This window comes from Cricetulus griseus, chromosome 2, assembly GCF_003668045.3.
Source record: "Cricetulus griseus strain 17A/GY chromosome 2, alternate assembly CriGri-PICRH-1.0, whole genome shotgun sequence".
NCBI classification, from domain to species: Eukaryota; Metazoa; Chordata; class Mammalia; order Rodentia; family Cricetidae; genus Cricetulus; species Cricetulus griseus.
In genome coordinates this window covers 953,164-972,265 of record NC_048595.1, presented here as the reverse complement: position 1 = coordinate 972,265, position 19,102 = coordinate 953,164, and positions in this window count along the sequence as shown.

Sequence of the window (19,102 nt, the reverse complement as noted above, 5' to 3'; positions counted from 1 at the left end):
TCCTGTGTGCTTGACACAGAGTCACTATGCACGTTGGCTCTAAGTAGCTGGACGGATGACAAGTGATTTTTGTTTTGTTTTGTTTTTTTTGTTTTTCAACAAATATATAGCGATTGGAGCCTATAATCCCAGTGCTAGGCAGGCAGGCTTGGGAGTTCTGGGGCCAGCCTAGGTCAGCCTGGGCTCTATAGCAAGGCTCAAACACCCCAACAACAAACAAGCAAAAACAAACCAAGTCATGATGCATGCACTGGCAAATGGGAGATATAAACGCTGTGGCAGGCTATTTGGGTTTTGGCTGCACAACAGCCTAGCATGAAAGCTGATCCTGGACTCTCTGGCGGGCAGGCAAGCGTGGGACAGCGGGTATGGGGCCTGGGCCTGGATTCTGAGATGCAGCGCAGAACAGCACACAATGGGATTTTGCACGTGCCCCTAGCATGTATCCGGGTAGGGCAGCTGTGCAGTACACTGTGAGCATCCCTGAAGGGCAGACCACACATGCACTTCCCTTTAAATGAGTACGCAAAGATTTTGAAAACACTACTGATAACAATTTTTTTTTTTTTTTTTTTTGCCAGAACATATATTTCCCAAGGACTACAATTCCACAGCCTGCAATCACAGTAGAGTCATGGGCCACAGACAACCGAAGCTGAGGGCGACAGGGCTCAGACATGGTATCCAGGTCCTCTGCCCCTTCCACTGCCCTGTCTCAAGGCCCGCCCCTTAGTTCATTGGGGACCCCCTGACCTACAACCTACAACCTACCTATGACAACTGCCCTGCACTCTGTGCCTGACTCTCCTTGGTGATGGGGTGTAGCCACACGGGCACAGGCCTGGGAAGCCTGGGTGAGATGGGCCTAGACACAAAGGACTCTGAATGCCTCACTGCCACACACCCCAGGGCTCAGTTGACCATGTATGGAGCTGCAGACCCCTGACACGAGAACAACACATCTGTGGCCAGACACGTGTGGGAACGTGATGGACAGAGGCAGCTGGCTAAACCCAGCAAGGTATGGGGACGCTTGGATCACTAAGATCCTGTGAGGGAGCCATGAGTTCACACTGTGTCCAGAAGAAGACAACACTCACTTCTCCAGTGAGCATGACGATAGATGGAATCCCCCTTATGAAGGTAGAGGAACCCTCTGTGGCACTGCCAGAATTGGTGAAGCCGGGCTGAGAGTGCCACCTTCCCAGACCAACCTGTTAATGGCCTATTCAAATGAAAGACTGAGCCCTGTGCTCTACAGTAAGGTGAGAAGACACCCCCAATGCTGAACTACCCTACAAGAACCAATAGGCAGGTCTTAGAGAAACACCAAAGAATATCCACATTTATCTAGGAGTAAAATACTCTGAGCTGCTTTTTGTACTGGTTCTGCTCACAACCCCAACCAAAGCCAGCATCTGAAACAGACTGCACACAGAGGCAGGTACGGGGCACTCATCTGCTCCTGCTGAACCAGATATAGAAACATGACCACCCCATCATAAACTTTGTTTGTTTGTGCTTGAAAACAACTGTGTAGCCAGGCCTGGTGGCAAAGGCCCGAAATCTCAGCTACTGGGAAGGCTGAAGTAGGAGGACCCAGAGTTCAAGGTCAGCTTGGGCAACTTAGCAGAACATACCGTTTCAAGTTAGAAAAGGTAAAGAGAGCTGGGGTGTAGTTCAGTGGTAGGAGATTTGCCTAGCACGTCAAAACTCCAGGTTTGAGCCCTTGCCCTACAAACATTAATAAATAAAAAGAAAACAGATTCCATTGGATGTTACTTATACAAATATACAATGGATTTTAAAAAGAGAATTACTTTATGTATGGGTATGTATGTATGAACATGCATGTATGTATGTTCACACTGGTGCCAGAAGAGGTAAGAAGACGCCCAACCCTCTGGAACCAAAGTTAATTGATGATTATAAGCTACCATGTGAGTACTGAAACCAAGTCCTCTGATGGGGGATGTCCTTCTGTATATGTGTTTCTTTTATTGGTTGATGAATAAAACACTGTTTGGCCAATAGAAGCAGGAAGAGAGGCAGGACTAGGAGATGAGGAGAATTCTGGGAAAGGTAGGTAGAGAAACCTCAAAGAGATGCCATGTAGCTGAGGAGGGAGTAACAGGTCTGGACCCTTCCCCGGTAAGATAAGACCACATGGGAATGCATTTACAGAAATGGGTTAATAATTAAGATGGAGCTAGCCAATAGGAAGCCCTAGCTATGGATCAATAGTTTTATAATTAATATAGCATCTGTGTACAAGAGCAACATGTACTTTTAGCTACTGAGCCATCTCTCCAGTTCTAGGGTTACACTTTTAAAATGATTAAATAAAAACACCTTTTCTTTCTTCTCTTCTCTTCCTTCCTTTCTTTCCCTTTTGTTTAAAGAAAGGTTTGTCCTTTGTAACACGGGGTAGCCTTGAGCTTTCGATCCTTCTGATTGCTGGGATTCTAGGAGTGTGCCAACAATGGGCTGTATAAATAGAGGGTTTGCTGTAATTTCAAACGGGCCTAAAATGTGGTCAAGAACCCAAAGATTTCTAGGCCAGTGACACAAGAGAGAGTACGCCATGGAGAACTGGGCCTGAGGAACTTAAAACTGACTTCAACAGCGTAGCAGCCGGAAGGCAACTTTCTCTCCAAACCAACCGAAGATGAAAAGAACAAAAGAGCTACCTGAGGTGGGCACACAGCACTCAGCTGGCCATCCCCAGAGCCTCCCACACACCTGTGTGGGTGAGGGACAGCCCACAGCCAACCAAACAGATACGACTCTGTGACAGGCATAGGCAAGGATCCTCAGGTGACGAACCAAAAACAACCCGGACATGTTTCTCTAATAAAGCCCCTGAGATGAGGCTCCACCCTTGGTGGCCTACTGTGTGAGTCCCTATGTGTGCATAGCCTGGCAGATGTATTTATACCAAGGAGACACAGGACACAGACACAACTCCTGACTCCCCATCTGTGTTGAACACTTACCAGGTATGAACACTTACCTTATCTTATACTCACAAAATGATTAATCACAGTCCCTGCTCAAAGTCATTTCTCTCTGTTGCCTGTTGGCCCAAGGCAGCAAGTCAAAACAGTAGCTCCAAGGTTGAGCTTTACCAAGTCTGTCCTGAAGGATTCGAGAGGCCCGCAGCCCCTCTATGCACACCTGGACACTCATGAAGCCTCGTATCCCTTGCTCAAAGAAAGACACACAGCCTCAGGAGGAAAAGGCGCCCAGGAGAGAAGGCAGGAGTGGGAGCAACATCACTGTGAAACTACTGAGAGCTCACATCTTGGTAGAGAGAGTGCAAGCATTGGGGACGGGGTGAGTCTTTTGAAACCTTAAAGCCTGTCCCCAGTGACACTGCCCCTAACTCTTCCCAAACAAGTCCACCAACTGGGGAACAAGCATTCAAATGCCACTCTCATTTAAGCCACCATGTCCTCCTAGCCCTCTGTCACCATCCATCAGAGCAAACCTGAAGGAGCTCCAAAGCCCAAGGCCAGGTCACCTGGGGGCAGTAGAACAAGTAGAAAACTCTAACCCAGGCTCTAATCTGACACTCCGACCAGAGAGGGATCCAACAAATTGGTAAATGTGAGAAGAGACAAGATTTCTCACACAGAAGACTGAGTATCCTCTCAAGAGACCCACCTTGTGCACAGGCTGTGCCAACGTCCTTCTCCTATACAGTGAGGTGCAGGGAGGGCCACTTCTTGGTGGACAGACATCAGCCAGGCGGCTGACATCAGCGAGGCTGAGCTGTGTGGATGCTGGACAGTCTGAGACGATGACAAGGTGGTGAGAGGCCCTTCACCTCCCAAGTCTTCCTTCCCAAACTCTGAGTAGACTAAGTGAGAAACTACCAGGTGAATGCAAGTGCAGGGTACCACACACCCAGCCAATGCCTTCTGATTATCACAAAACAGGAACGAGGGCCACCTGAGGAACTGTCCCTGCCAAGAAAAGCTGGGAGAAGGCTAACTACAATGTGGTGTCTTGATCCTCCACCTCCTAAATCCTACTATTATAGATGTTATGTCATGACGCTCAGTCTCCTGGGGTCCTGGGGATAGAACTCAGGACACCTGCAAGCTAACCGAGCTCTTTACCAACTGAGCTATACCTCTAGCCCAAGAGATGGATACAATTTTTAAAAAGGAGAATCAGAGAACAGTAAAGATCTCTTGAAAGTTAAAAGGTAAGACTGGGCTAGGAGTGGTGACAAGCCCTAGCACTTGGGAGACGGGGGCAGGAGGACTGTTTGAAGTTTGAGGCCAACCTGGCCTACACAGTAAGTACCAGGGCAGCCTGGGATATGTATATCAAGATCCTACAAAATACCTGAGGAGGGATGGGATGACATTTAAGGAGCTTAGGGATGGTCTGGACAAGAACACCTGGTGACAGCCGGAAAAAAGAAACACAGAGATAGGGGATAGGGAAGACTGGAGGACCAGTCTGTGAGGCCCAACCAATGACCAGAGGGGACCCCCTAAAGACAGCAGAAAGGAAGTCATTCATGAAAGGAAACACAACTATGAAAACTTTTCACATCTAAACAGCACGTGTCCTCCCTCTGAGTTGCTAGCACAAGAGCCCTAAAAGCCCAATATCAAGGGATGATACCAGGAAACTTGAGAACACATAGACAAGTAAAAGACACTAAAATCCTTGAGGAGAAACACACACACACACACACACACACACACACACACACACACACACACACACACACACACACACACACACACACACACACACACACACACACACACACACACACACACACACACACACACACACACACACACACACACACACACACACACACACACACACACACACACACACACACACACACACACACACACACACACACACACCACACACACACACACACACACACATACACACACACACACACACACACACACACACCACACACACACACACACACACACACACACACACACACACACACACACACACACACACACACACACACACCACACACACACACACACACACACACACACACACACACCACACACACACACACACACACACACACACACACACACCACACACACACACCACACACACACACACACACACACACACACACAGACCACACCCTCCAAGATGCCTGGCTTCTGAATCACAATATGACGGGAGAGGTCCTTCTGTATGATGTGAATATATGTTTCTCTCATTGCTTGATGAATAAAGCTGGTTTGGCCAATGGACAGGCAGGATCTAGCCAGGCAGGAAGTACAGGTGGGGCTAACAGACTAGGAGAATTCTAGAAAGAGGAGTGCAGAGAGTGAGTTGCAAGAGATACCATGTACCTACCGGGAAGGTAAGCTGCCTGGGCATCTCTGGTAAGCCAATACCATGTGGAGATACACAGATTAATAGAAATGGGTTAATAATTAAGAGAGAGTTAGTCAGTAAGAACCTGAGCCAGGCCGGGTGGTGGTGGCGCATGCCTTAAATCCCAGCACTTGGGAGGCAGAGGGTTAGTTCAAGACCATACTGGTCTACAAGAGCTAGTTCCAGGACAGCCTCCAAAGCCACAGAGAAACCCTGTCTCGAAAAACCAAAAAAAAAGAAAGAAAGGAAAAACAGACAGGCTTGATCAAGAGAGCCAGGCGAGGAGGTGGCAGCATTTCTGGGTTGGGTTCAGAAGGTCCTGAAATACGCATGAGGGGAGTGGCAGTGCCCAAGAACTGGAGGTACTGAGGGAAGGCTCGTACAGCTGGGAAGATGGGCCTTCTCTGAAATGCTGAAAGAGTGTGATGAGATACCTCAGTGAGTTGCTCGCTGCACAAGGCTGGAGACCTGAGTTGGATTCCCATAACTCACATCAACAGTAGAAAGAACTCACTCTGTAGACCAGGTTGGCCTGGAACTCACAGAGATCTACCTGCCTCTGCCTTCTGGGTGCCGGGAAAACTGTGGGTGCAATGTAATATATGAGAGAAGAATTTAAAAAAAAAAAAAAAGCAAACCAAAATGACCACCATAAAATAAAGCCCAACAGTCAACAATAAAACAATAAATGAGAATATAGAAAAGAATCCTGTCTTCAGCACAGGTATGCAAAGAAAGGATTCTGTCAACCTCATTTGCTAACTCTGCCAGGTCAAGTGACTGGACAAAGGGCTCACTCCTTAGAGGCTGAGAAACTGAGGAGCATCTGTCACCACAGTTGGAACAGGACATCATTGAGGAGAGTATTGTTTGTTATAAGTGACAAAAGAAAATAATAAAATTGATTTACATTTTAAAAAATTGGAAAGAAAGAAATGATTCCAAAAAGTCGCCCACCACACACGCCATGGCACACCAAGCCACACATGCACAGAAGAAACATCTCTCTCACACGCTCACACAATAATAATAAACTTTAAAAATTTAAAAACTGGGGCTGGAGAGATGGCTCAGAGGTTAAGAGCACCGGCTGCTCTTCCAGAGGTCCTGAGTTCAATTCCCAGCAACCACATGGTGGCTCACAACCATCCGTAATGAGATCTGGTGCCCTCTTCTGGTGTGCAGATATACATGGAAGCAGAATGTTGTATACATAATAAATAAATAAAATCTTTTTAAAAATTTAAAAACAGAAAGAAGCTGGAGACAGGAGGTGCCAAAGTTCAAGGTCAAACACATCCAGTTTGAGCCCATCCTTGGAAGTCTGAGACCCTGTCCAAAACAAACCAATAAAAACAAAACAAAACTGGGAAAGACAAATCAGGAATGCTCCAAGGAAAGCCAAAAGTTTCCCCCAAACAGGAAAGTAATGGTATTGCTAAGTAGTGTGCTGTGATTGAACAGTAAATGGGGAAGCTAGAAAGATGGTTCAACAGTTATGAGCACTTGCTGCACTTGCAGACCCAGGTTTGGTTCCCAGCACCCACGTGGTTGTTCACAACTGTCCTTAACTGTGATTTCAGGGGATCTGATGCCCTCTTCAGACCGCCTTGGACACTGCATCCACATGGGGCACACACACATTCACATTTATAAATAAAAGCAAGATAATCTTTAAAAAAACAAACAAAGGAGCTGACCATACTGGGGAGGATAGAGATAGGGAGAGCTGAACTGTTGGTCCAGGGAGGGTGGCAAATGAGAACCATCTATAAGTTAAGAAGTCTATAAATAATGTGTTACATAGAAACTTGGAAATAAATGCCAAAAAGAGACTGTCACTGTAGAAATGATCCCAAGAAGAAATAAGGGTCAGACTAGGTTGAGTCCTGTCCCTTTCCAGACACAACCTGAAATATGCGAAATTCGATATAAACATTTAGTTACAACCAGGCATGCTGACAACATACTTTTAATCCCGGCACTCAGGAGGCAGAAGTGAGTTTGAGGCCAGCTTGGTCTACATATTGAGTAGACAGTCCAGGACTACACAGTGAGACCTTGTCTCCAAAAGAAAAGAAAAGAAACCTAAAAACTAAGCAAAATTAATGTATAATTAATTTACAAACCAGCATTCATTCGCCAGGGCAGTTCTCTGACCAGGACAAGACATAGGCTCTGCTCATCGTGAAATGAAGCTTTCAACTATTTTACCGCATCGCAACCCGGGGCAGTGGTACAGGGACCATGACCAGCACAGCCAGAGGTAGGTGCTGGCAGCCCGGACCCCACTCAGATCCTTCGCTGCTTGCCAACATACGGCGACTCCATCTTGTTGGAAACAAGACTTTTCAGAACCTCCAACAAAAGAGACATTTAAAAAGGAGATGACTCAGTCGGTAAAGTCCTTGTCATGAAAGCACATAGACCTGAGTCTGGATCCCAGCACCCACATTAGAAAGCCAGGTCTGTAACGAGTCCAGTGCTGGGGAGGCTGAGGCAGGCAGCATGCTGGTCAGTCAGCCTATATAAATTGTTAAGTTCTAGGTTAAGTCAAAGACCCTCTCTCAAAAGAGAAAGTGAAGAGAAGACACCTGGTGTTGGCTCCGGCCTTCACAGACACATACTACAAACACACACAAGGTCAGACACATTCAAACCCCCACACTGTAAAAGCAAAGCAAAACAAAGCAAAACAATAAAGAACCATATGGAAACTGAGGCAGCCTCCCGTCACAGTGTGGCAACGGAAACACTCCCCTGTCACGCTGGAGACTGTCTCACACTGTCAAACACCTGTCCCTCTGTTTCCAGCAGGCACCTGGTTCCCCGTGGCCACCTGGAGAGGGGTGGAACCTGGCAGACTCTGTGGAGGCCTTGGAGACAGAGACAGAAAAGTGGTTTGTCATAATGAGGTGCCCTACTCCACATATTCAGGATAGTCCTAAAAATAAACCACAGTGTCCAAACTCACTGGGGCAGGGGGATGCCAGGCTGTCTCTAGATCTGAACTGGAAAAGTGCATAGCTGAGACAACTCACCCTGGACAGGGCTTTTCCGGTCGTTCTTAAAGTAACACACTCTGAACCTGCTCCCTGCTTGACCCCTTAGCTGAGAGCTGGACTCCTCAGGGTTCTTGACTTTCCTAAGAAGTAAATTTGTGGGAACTATGGCCATAGTGCCATTTTCTGTACCAGGAAGGGAGGGCACAGTATAAACACAGGCCCTGTGGCATGAGACAGTGAGAGGCAGTGTGTGAACAAGATGATGGTGGAACCATCAACGCCCAGGAGCACCAAGGGACAAGTTCAAAAATGAAACATTCTGGGCTCTTCAGATATTGCCCCACAAAAGAGCCCACTCAGAGGTGTTCCTCACCCATTATGGTCCCTGATCAGTATACCCTCACAACAGATCCAGGTCAGCAAAGGGAACAACAACCACTCTATATTAGGACTCCTGGCAGTTTGGAGACCAAACCCATGGACAGCCCTCCTGGAGGTCAGAGCTTGGCTCATTTGTGGTGACCAGAACACTCCACAGAAGCGTCAGAGATTAGACAACATGATGTAGGAAAACTTCCAACAACATTCATTGGCTCCACAGCCAACTCCAATGGTTCCTACAATCCAGATGGAGGGCTGAAGCCACTAGGGAACCTACCTGCGGCTCTTGGAATGAACCCATAGGGGCTGCAGGGACACCATGGACACTGACCTGTGTTATAGGAATGACAGGCAGGCCAGCAAGTGCTGCAAGGCAGCAGCCTGAGGCTCAGGGACAAAATCTAGGAGGCAGGAATGGAACTCACAGCTAACTTCTTATGTAACTATCGGTGCCTCCGAACTTTACAAAGATACGGGAAAAGGAGCCCACTGGGGAGCTGCTTAGACAAGGTGGTCTCTATGCAGACGTGGCCAAGACACAAAAACAGGCAGCATGCAGCCATGACCCATTCTCTGTTCTGCCGGCATCCATAAGGAATGGCTCTGCGGGGAGGGCCTGTTGGCTCCTGGAAGCTGTCCCCGACCATGGTTCTGTGAAACTGCCAAGGAACACTGAGCTAAAACCCACCAGGAAGACCTCGAGACCCAGTGCCAGTCTGGAGACCCTGGCTTCATGTCCACTTGCTGAGGGTTCAAGTTCAATATGCAGTATAAGCAAGCGGTCTCACAAACAGAAAGAGGCCACGACACCTATACATCCCAGAGAAACTATGACACAGCTTGTTTCTCCTCCCTAGCAGGCACTCGAGCAAGCAAACATCCCTGTTAGCTGTTCTCTCAAACCCACCCACAGGCCACATTTTATAATTCGAGGACCCAAAACAAACAAGCCACCCTGAGACCCATTTGGGCAGCATGGAACACCCCATGCCTGGGGAAAGGACAGGCTATAAACCCCCCACCCCTGCCGCCAGGGGGTTGGGGGGATGTCTGCCTGCACACTCCAAATGAGGGAGAGCTACCTTTGGACAACCTGGTTCTCCAGGCCCCAAGACCCCTACACCAAGCTGGTAGTTGTTTTTGTTTAAAAAATATATATATATAAAAAAACCTTGCAAAATGGTCGTCAGAAAAGCATCCCCATTCCCATGCATACCCCTCACCCTCAATCCCATGCAGCCCTCAGACCCATCTCAATCTACCTCCAACCATCTCAGGACAGAAAACCAGGCGCCAAGGCCGCACTGTCTGCCGACATCCGAGGACCCCGGTTGCACGTCAGTGCCTTTCCTGTCACCCAGACGCCAGCACGAGGCTGTCGCCAGTGCAAAGCCACAGCTCAGAAAGGCAGGGCAGGCTCGCCCCTGTTAAGACTACCAGCCAGAGATGCACTTGTTCATGGAAACAGGTGCTGGCTGTTTGAGCGCCGGGCGGGAGCCCAGACCTCACTATCGTGGTCCAACTGATCCATCCACTTGCAGCAGCAATGCAGAGTCAGAAGAAAGCAACAGAGATGCATGTTCATTCCGACCACGACACAAGACTCCTGGCTGTCAAAGCCCGGTCACAGCCGCACTCCCAGTTGCTGGAGGCTCCCCAGGGCTAGGTGAGGTGAGGAGAGAGAGGCTTTCTGGAGGAGCCTCGTCAGCCTCTGCAGCAGCTGCCCACCCCAGGCCTCCAGCACACACCATCCGTGCAGGTCTCCTTCCCTCACATTCGCAGCCAGCTGCACAGGCAGCTCAGCATGCTTTGCTACGGCTTATTTTTCTAAGAACCTGTCACCAGGGAAAACAACAGCCTCTCGGTGTGCTTCCCCCAACCCGACATCACTGTGAGATGCTGCAGCAGCCAGCGGCATCCCTGCCCTAGTCCAGTCCGTGCTGGAACATCTGTGCAACGCGCAGGCTGTGGCAGAGCCAAGATGAGACCCAAAGCATCGACTTGCGAGCTCCGCAGCCCCAGCCACTGCATTCGCGAGGCCTGCACCGCCACCACCTTAGGCCTGGTGCAAAAATCCACGGGAGGGTCGTGCACTACTCACCGGCTTTCTCTGCTGCTGCCTCCTCAACACAGAATTCTTTATGCTCTACCGGAGGTGGGCGTGCAAGGAGGCATTTTCCGTCGCTTTAAGGAGCCGATGCTGCGTCCCCTGGCCTCCGGACCGACAATAGGCAGGGTGGGTCTCCAGATCGACAATAGGCAGGGTGGGCTACTGCTGGAGGAGCAGACATCTAATAGAAGGTCGGCTGCCCTGCTCCTCGCCTCTCACATCCCTGCCTCCTCATGTCTCCAGGCCCGGGTGGTACCCGGCTCCCCTGGGAAGCTACAGCCGGCAGCTGAGGCACAAACTAAAACACGGCACGGATACGGAGGAGCTGACGTCACACGAAAACAAGCGTCTCTGTACTGAGCCTGCCAGAGCCCAGCCAAGGAGGGCTCCTACTTAGCAGCCTTTAAAATGTCACATCTGGGAAACACCCCAGGTGGTTAGGTTCCTCCCCATCAGCCCCAGGCTGGGAATCAGGGTGCAGCAACTCCAGGCATAGTAATGGTCTATAATATGCATTCAGGACGGACCCCACACAAAAGCCCAAGGTTCATAAGCACCAAGGGACTGCTCTGTGCCCAGGATGAGAGGACTATGGCCCATTCAATGCAAGCCAAATCCTAGGTAAAATGGCTTTGCATATTGTAAGTGCATCCACTACATGGGCCTCAACACATGGAAGGGGGAAGTGGGTATCAGCCAAAGTAGAAACACAGAGGAAAGCAAGGTCCCAGAGAACTGAGCAACTCTCACTGGCCTGGTACCACACACAGGCAGGCCAAGGTAGGAGGTGGTCCATCACTCAACATACTGTGCTTGTGTCTTTCCAGGATACAGCCACCCTGGGGTACCAGGTAGAACCGGAGCCAGGGATGGACTCCCCGTGTCTCCCCAAATTGGCACTTGGCATGAAGCACACCCCAAGACCTGTGAGTAACATGTCCACCTCTCAGTGTTGGCCAGCCCTGACCTGCTGGCCATGCCACACTTGCATCACAAAAACATCAACTCAGAGATCTGTGTTTGTATGCCTAAGCTCTGGGTTCAAATCGAAGCTCCTTCAGTCCAACACTGGACAGAGGGAAGCCACTCGTCCATGGACAGGGCTTCCCTCTTCTGGCAGCTGGCCAGCTGTGCACAAGGCATTTCAGAAAATGTGACACTCACAAACATGGTCCTTAAGGCCCTTCTCCTACAAACAAGGCACGACAGAGCACAGCACACCTAGTATTCTGGCCAAGCAGGGAAGAATGACTCTTGAGCCAGTTGTGGTGGTGGCAGACCTGTAATTATGGCACTTGAGAGGCTAAGGCAAGGGGATTACAAATGAAAAGCCCACCTGAGCTACCAAGTGGAGACCTTGCCTCAAGAAAATACCAAGGTTTGTGGGTGTAGTTCGATGGGAGAACACTTGCCTAGTCTGCACAAAGCTGTGGACCAAATTTCATGCCCTCAAGAAAAACAAAACAAACAAACAAAAAAACCTTACTTTTTAATTGGTTAAATAAGATAATATTTTGAAGAACATGATCGTATCTGAAATAGACTTCAGTATCTGTAAAATTTTAATTGGGATACTCAGTGAGGTACAAAACAGTGATAGAGACTGCACAGCCTACAGAGCCCCAAATACTTAATTCGTGCTCCTGCACTAGAAAGTGTGCAAGCCTTGACTAAGATTATAAAATCATATAATAACTGAAGCATGACACCCAGGATGGACCTCAACAAGAAAAATGTATTGAACATAAAACTCAGTACCACATCACAAACACTGTCGGGCCAATTCTTTCCTCCAGTCCAGCCCAAAATATCCAGTTTTGAAAAACTCTAGAAAATGCAGGCTGAATGGGCTGGTTGCTAATTTTGTTAGAAGCCTATTTTAGGTACAAAAGTAGCTTTCCCAATTCGTTGCAAATAATTTGAGACAAGTCTGAATGAAAGTAGCTTTTTAACAAAACAATAGGCCTACCTATAAATACTTGCAAGTGGCAGGGAATTGGAAAAGGTTCTGCCTATTTGCTGGGGACAGCGGCCCACTAAGGTCTAATTCAATTTCCCTGCCAACCACCTGGTAAGCCGTGACTCCCACCCACCCTGAGCCAATCTTCAGGATGAGGGAAGGACTAGACAAAGGTTTAGTGGCACTTGGTAAGTAACTCCCATTTATACCTGATCACAGTAGGCACAGCAGACTACCAGAGAAATGGCTTCCCTCAGCATGTTCCAGTTCCCCTGTTTTTATGGCTATTTGTTTTGATTTTTTTTTCTGAGACAGGGTCTCATGTAAACTAGTCAAGGCTGGACTAAAACTCAGGAGGTAACAATGAACTCCTGAACCTCCTGCCCTTTACCTCCCAAGTGCTGGCAATATAAGAATGTAGCCTTTAAATGTCATTAGTTTCACAGTCCCCACTTACAGAGGGGGAAACTGAGGCACCACACACTTCACCTACCTGCCCAAAGTCACGCTGTACATATGTCAACCAATAAGATGGCAGCAACATGAATATCACACTACTTCATTTTTTTTTTCCTGTCTCCAATACTAGGGAACCCAAGCCTTTTGAGGACCAGGCCACTGCCCTTCTACTGAGCCACTCCCTCAGCCTGTTCCCAGCACCTTGGGGTTACACACATCATGTCCCAAGAGCTTCAGGCTGTTCTCTGAACAGATTACCACCTCAGCTTCCTTTGGTGAACACACCCCTGCCAAGGCCTCCTCTGCCCAAGTCTGCTGCTTGGGGAAGGACATAACAGGTGGGACAGCAGCCACAGCAGCTCCTCAGGTTGACAGCACAGACAGGCTATGGGTAAGAAATGAACAGCCTAGTGAACTGAGACAGGACAGTCCTGGGAGGTTTTCCTTCCGGCACAAACCTGACATCCACTTCAGAACCCCCAGGAGCCCAACCCCCACCAGAAGCCCCATGGTCACTCCAGTCACACACAACCTCTAGCACAACAGTATAAGTCTACCCACAAAGTGGGAGGGAGAAAGAAGTCAGATCAGCCCCACCAATCCACAAGGCGCAGAGGGCAAATGGACCTCCATGCAGGCAACAACTGAGGGCGTTTGAACACTGAGATGTGACCACATCCTTTCCCTAAAACTTGCTGGTAACACCTAATTTGTAGATGTGGTTAAGTTAGAAGCCCAAGATGGCTGTCTTTATTTTATTTACCCCAGTGGGCCCTGAATCTCATGACCAGCATCAATGACCACCAAAAAACCAAAACCAAAACCAAAACAAAAAACCAAAAAAAAACCAATATAACACTAGCCAAACAAATTAATTAATTAATCTATTTATTTATTTATTTATTTATTTATTTTGGTTTTTCGAGACAGGGTTTCTCTGTGTAGCTTTGGAGCCTATTCTGGCACTCGCTCTGGAGACCAGGCTGGCCTTGAACTCACAGAGATCCTCCTGTCTCTGCCTCCACAAAACAAATTTAGAAGCCCGGTAAAAAATATTATACATCACGACCAAAAGGAACTCACTCACAGGATCCAAGGAAAATTCAAATTAGAAAATCAATTAGTTTTGGGCTGGAGAAAACTTCCTGCTTTCCCAGAGGACCCAAGTTCAGTTCCCAGCACCCACACCCACATCAGGTGGCTAACAACCTCATGTGTCCTCCAGCTATGGGGGAATCTGATGACCTCTGCTGGCCTCCACAGGTACCCACACTCATGTCCATAGCCACCCCCACCCCCGCCATGTGAATAAAAAATGAAGAACATTGGGTAGTGAAATAGACACACTAAAAGGAGTTTTGGAAACAAACATGATCATCTCAATAGGTACAGAACAACCCACTGACAAAATCCAGTTCCTTAGTCAACCAAAAAGCAACAACAACAAAAAAGAAAAATCCCATTTTAAAATAAAAAAAAAAAAGTAAAATGAAATATTAAAGTTCCCAGAAATCAAAAACAATTTGACAAAGCAGAGAGCATGGGGATTGTGTGTGTGTGTGTGTGTGTGTGTGTGTGTGTGTCTATGTGTGTGAGTGTGTGTGTGTGAGTGTGTGTCTGTGTGTGTCTGTGTGTGTGTCTGTGTCTGTGTGTGTGTGTGTGTGTCTGTGTATGTGTGTCTGTGTCTGTGTGTGAGTGTGTGTGAGTGTGTGTGTGTGTGTGTCTGTGTGTGAGTGTGTGTGTGAGTGTGTGTGTGAGTGTGTGTGTGTCTGTGTGTGTGTGTCTGTGTGTGTGAGTGTGTAAGTGTGTGTGTGTCTGTGTGTGTGGTGTGTGTGTGTCTGTGTGTGTGAGTGTGTAAGTGTCTGTGTGTGTGAGTATGTGTGTGTGTCTGTGTCTGTGTGTCTGTGTGTGTGTGTGTGTGTGTCTGTGTGTGTGTGTCTGTGTGAGTGTGTGTGTGTCTGTGTGTGTGTGTGTCTGTGTGTGTGAGTGTGTAAGTGTGTGTGTGTCTGTGTGTGTGGTGTGTGTGTGTCTGTGTGTGTGAGTGTGTAAGTGTGTGTGTGTGTGTGTGTGTGTGGTGTGTGTGTGTGTCTGTGTGTGTGAGTATGTGTGTGTGTCTGTGTGTGTGTGTCTGTGTGTGGTGTGTGTGTGTGTGAGTGTGTGTGAGTGTGTGTGTGTGTGAGTGTGTGTGTCTGTGTGTGTGTGGTGCATGTGTGTGTGAGTGTGAGTGTGTGTGTATGTGTCTGTGTGTCTGTGTGTGTGTGAGTGTGTGAGAGAGTGTGTGTAGTGCGTGTGTCTGTGTGTGGTGTGTGTGTGTGAGTGTGTGTGAGTGTGTGTGTGTGTGTGAGTGTGTGTGTGTCTGTGTGTGTGTGGTGCATGTGTGTGTGAGTGTGAGTGTGTGTGTATGTGTCTGTGTGTCTGTGTGTGTGTGAGTGTGTGAGAGAGTGTGTGTAGTGCGTGTGTCTGTGTGTGGTGTGTGTGTGTGTGAGTGTGTGTGAGTGTGTGTGTGTGTGTGAGTGTGTGTGTGTCTGTGTGTGTGTGGTGCATGTGTGTGTGAGTGTGAGTGTGTGTGTATGTGTCTGTGTGTCTGTGTGTGTGTGAGTGTGTGAGAGAGTGTGTGTAGTGCGTGTGTCTGTGTGTCTGTGTGTGTGTGTGTGTGTGTGAGTGTGTGTGTGACTGAGTGACTGAACTTAGACTCTTACACATTCCAGACAAGTACTCTACCACCAAGCTATATGCCCAGCATCCACCCCACACTTCTTGTCTTTAAAACTCACTGCCAATCTGGGCAAACACCTGTAATCTCAGAGGCAGAAAGATCAGCATTCCATGTCATCCTTTGCTACATAGCAAGTTTGAGACAGGCCAGCCTCCCCAGCATGAGACTTTGTCTCAAAGGAATAAAAAAAAAAAAAGAAACAAAAACCTTACTGCAAAGTCACAGTAGCCTCATCAGTCACTTTATGCTCAGACCAATGGAACAGTGCAGCCATGGCCACTTCCCTGATAAGAAGCAAAGTAGGGGAGGAGAGGTGTGTTTTGCCTCATGGTTTGACAAGGCAGAGTCTGTGGTGTGGGGGAAGGCATGGTGGCAGGAGCCTGTGACGACTTGCTCACACCTTGGTAAGCCAGGGAACAGAGAGCTCATACTGGAACCTGGTGAACGATAATGTTCTAGGCCCACTTAGGCCATCTAGGTTCAGTGTCTAAAAGGTTTCAAAACTTCCCCAAACAGCACCGCCATCTATGGACCAAGTCTTCAAACATGTGAACCTACGGTTGACATTTCATGTATGAACCACGGCACGCAGAAAGCCCAGACAGATCCTTCTAAATACAGGAAAAGGGTTAACCGGTGCGACAAGACTTCAGTCAGAGCAAGGAGAATCGTTTCAATAGTGTGAGAAAAAGTTAAACAGTCACAAAAAATAAATAGTTTAAAAATAATAAAGTCTTTAAAAAGAAAATAAAGTAACATAAAAATAAGCCATATAAGGATGGAAAATATTACAACACAGGGAATTTGGACTTTATATGGTGCTTTGTTAATTCTGAATTTTTTGAATGCTAATGAATGGAGAATGACAGTGCTGAGAGACATTGGATTGTGGAAGAGAATGCTGAATTAAACCAGTCTAGATATTTTAAGAATGCCTCAACTTTAAAATGGAAGTCAGAAAATGTACTGCTTTGGGGAAGAGGTGATGCTTTTGTTTTCACAGAAAACAAAAGGCTGTGGATTTGTTCAAGGTTAAAGAGGATCAGGTTGACCACGGGAGACCTCCTGAAAATCCAAACTACAGATATAAAGAAATAAACCTAGAAAAACAACAGGACAGGTGATGTATATTTTACCTGTTCAAACATAAAACAAAACATCATCTTTGGCTGGCTTGTGTACGACACACAGTCCATACTTGTGTTAATATAGATATGTATGTTACCTTTAAAAGTTTGTGTATTTTCAGAGTAAGGGGACCAGACACCAATGGAAATGGGTGGCCCAGGTGATCCAGCCTCATGGAGTGCCTCTGTTTCAGTTTCTGCAGAGTTCTGCATCCAAAACAGCTTCAAGGATGCTGGCTGAGATGGTCCAGCCTCACAGGCTACCCCAGCCAGGACTTCAGATAAGCCTTGTGCTTTCCCATTGCACAGAGAATGGACAACAAATGATAATGGCTGGCTTTTCCAGGACTCGGCCATTATCTCATTTTTCTCAGTGTCCCCCAAAGATGTGTTGTCCACAGCTAACAGGAAGCAGTCTAGAAAACACAATGCCCTCATTCCCAAGAGGTGGGGTAGATGGGTTATCAATGTTTGTCATCATTTAGTTGTTGTTAGTCATGGTCAGGAAAAAGGAAAACAAAGGAGGTTAGATTCAGGGACCTCTTTCTAAGGGAGGCGAAAGCAGAATGTGGTAAGGAAATGACGGGACGAAAGGGTGGATTGTGGAGTCTACTTTTGAACAACCACTAGTCTCAAATATTTTACATTGATGTGGATTTTTATATATTGATACAAATTTATGGTTATTTTAGTTTGTGTGTGTGTGTGTGTGTGTCTACTCTTGTTTAAGGTATTTATGCAGCTCATTTTAAAATGTAAAGTTTTAGTCCTTGAAAGCTATTTAGGATAATAAAAAAAAAGACAGATTAAGTCATCTATAACAAAGTTATAGTCATGTTAAGTATGTTTTCAAGGTTATACAGAGGTATATTTTAGATAGATAGGTGATCTTCAAACACTTCAAAGACCTACAGAATATGGCGGCTTTTATGACAGTGTGACATGTTTGCTCCTGGCAGCTCCGATCTACTTCAAAAAATGAATGATGGGGCCAGGAGGTGGGTGCTGGATGCCTTTAATCCCAGCACTTGGGAGGCAGAGGCAGGTGGATCTCTATGAGTTCAAGGCCAGCCTGATCTACACAGTGAGTTTCAGGACAGCCAGGACTGTTTCACAGAGAAACCCTGCCTTGAAAAACCAAACCAAACCAACCAACAAACAAAAACCCCAAAACCAAAACAAACCAAAAAAAAAATGATGATAGGCTATGAAGAACCTCTATATGGAGTTTGCTTTCTTTGTGGTAAAAGCTAGCTATTTGGGGAAGAAACTGCCCTTGCCTCAACTGCTGAAAACTGAACAAGCAGGACACAAAAGAAAACCACCACACTTTGCCAAGAAAGGGTAGGATAGTCCTTCAAAAATTCCTGTTTCACAGAAAAATCTGTCAGATATTTTAGGCCTGTAGGCTGAAGATGGATGCCCCAACATTGCAGAGAAACCTTGTGGTGACTGTCTAGACAGTCAGATATCTCTGTCATTTCTAGTTTTGGAAGTTTCTTTCTCTGTACTTCTTGTTTACTCAAGTAATATTTTATTTATCCTTCTTGGGTCTCTGATGGGGATTGAAGACTAAATAGAGCTTTGTAGTTTTCCTTGTTACCAAATTAAAAAAAGAAACCCAGATAAGAGATGCAAAGTTTATTAGGTTGATAAATATAAAAGCTTAAGTTGTTTATCTAAAAAAAGATGTTTTAAGGTCTAAAAAGATAATTTTAGGGGACTGGAGAGATGGCTCAGCAGTAAAGAGCACAGGCTGCTCTTCCAGAGGACCCAGGTTCAATTCCCAGTACCTTCATGGCAGCTCACAACACCCTAACACATACATATATGCAGGCAATACACTAATGTACATAAAAATAAATTATATATTTTTTAAAAAGATCTATTTAGGACAGTAATACAAGTTGAACAAAAAAAATGGTTTAGGTATAAAACTTTGAACTAAGATAGGAT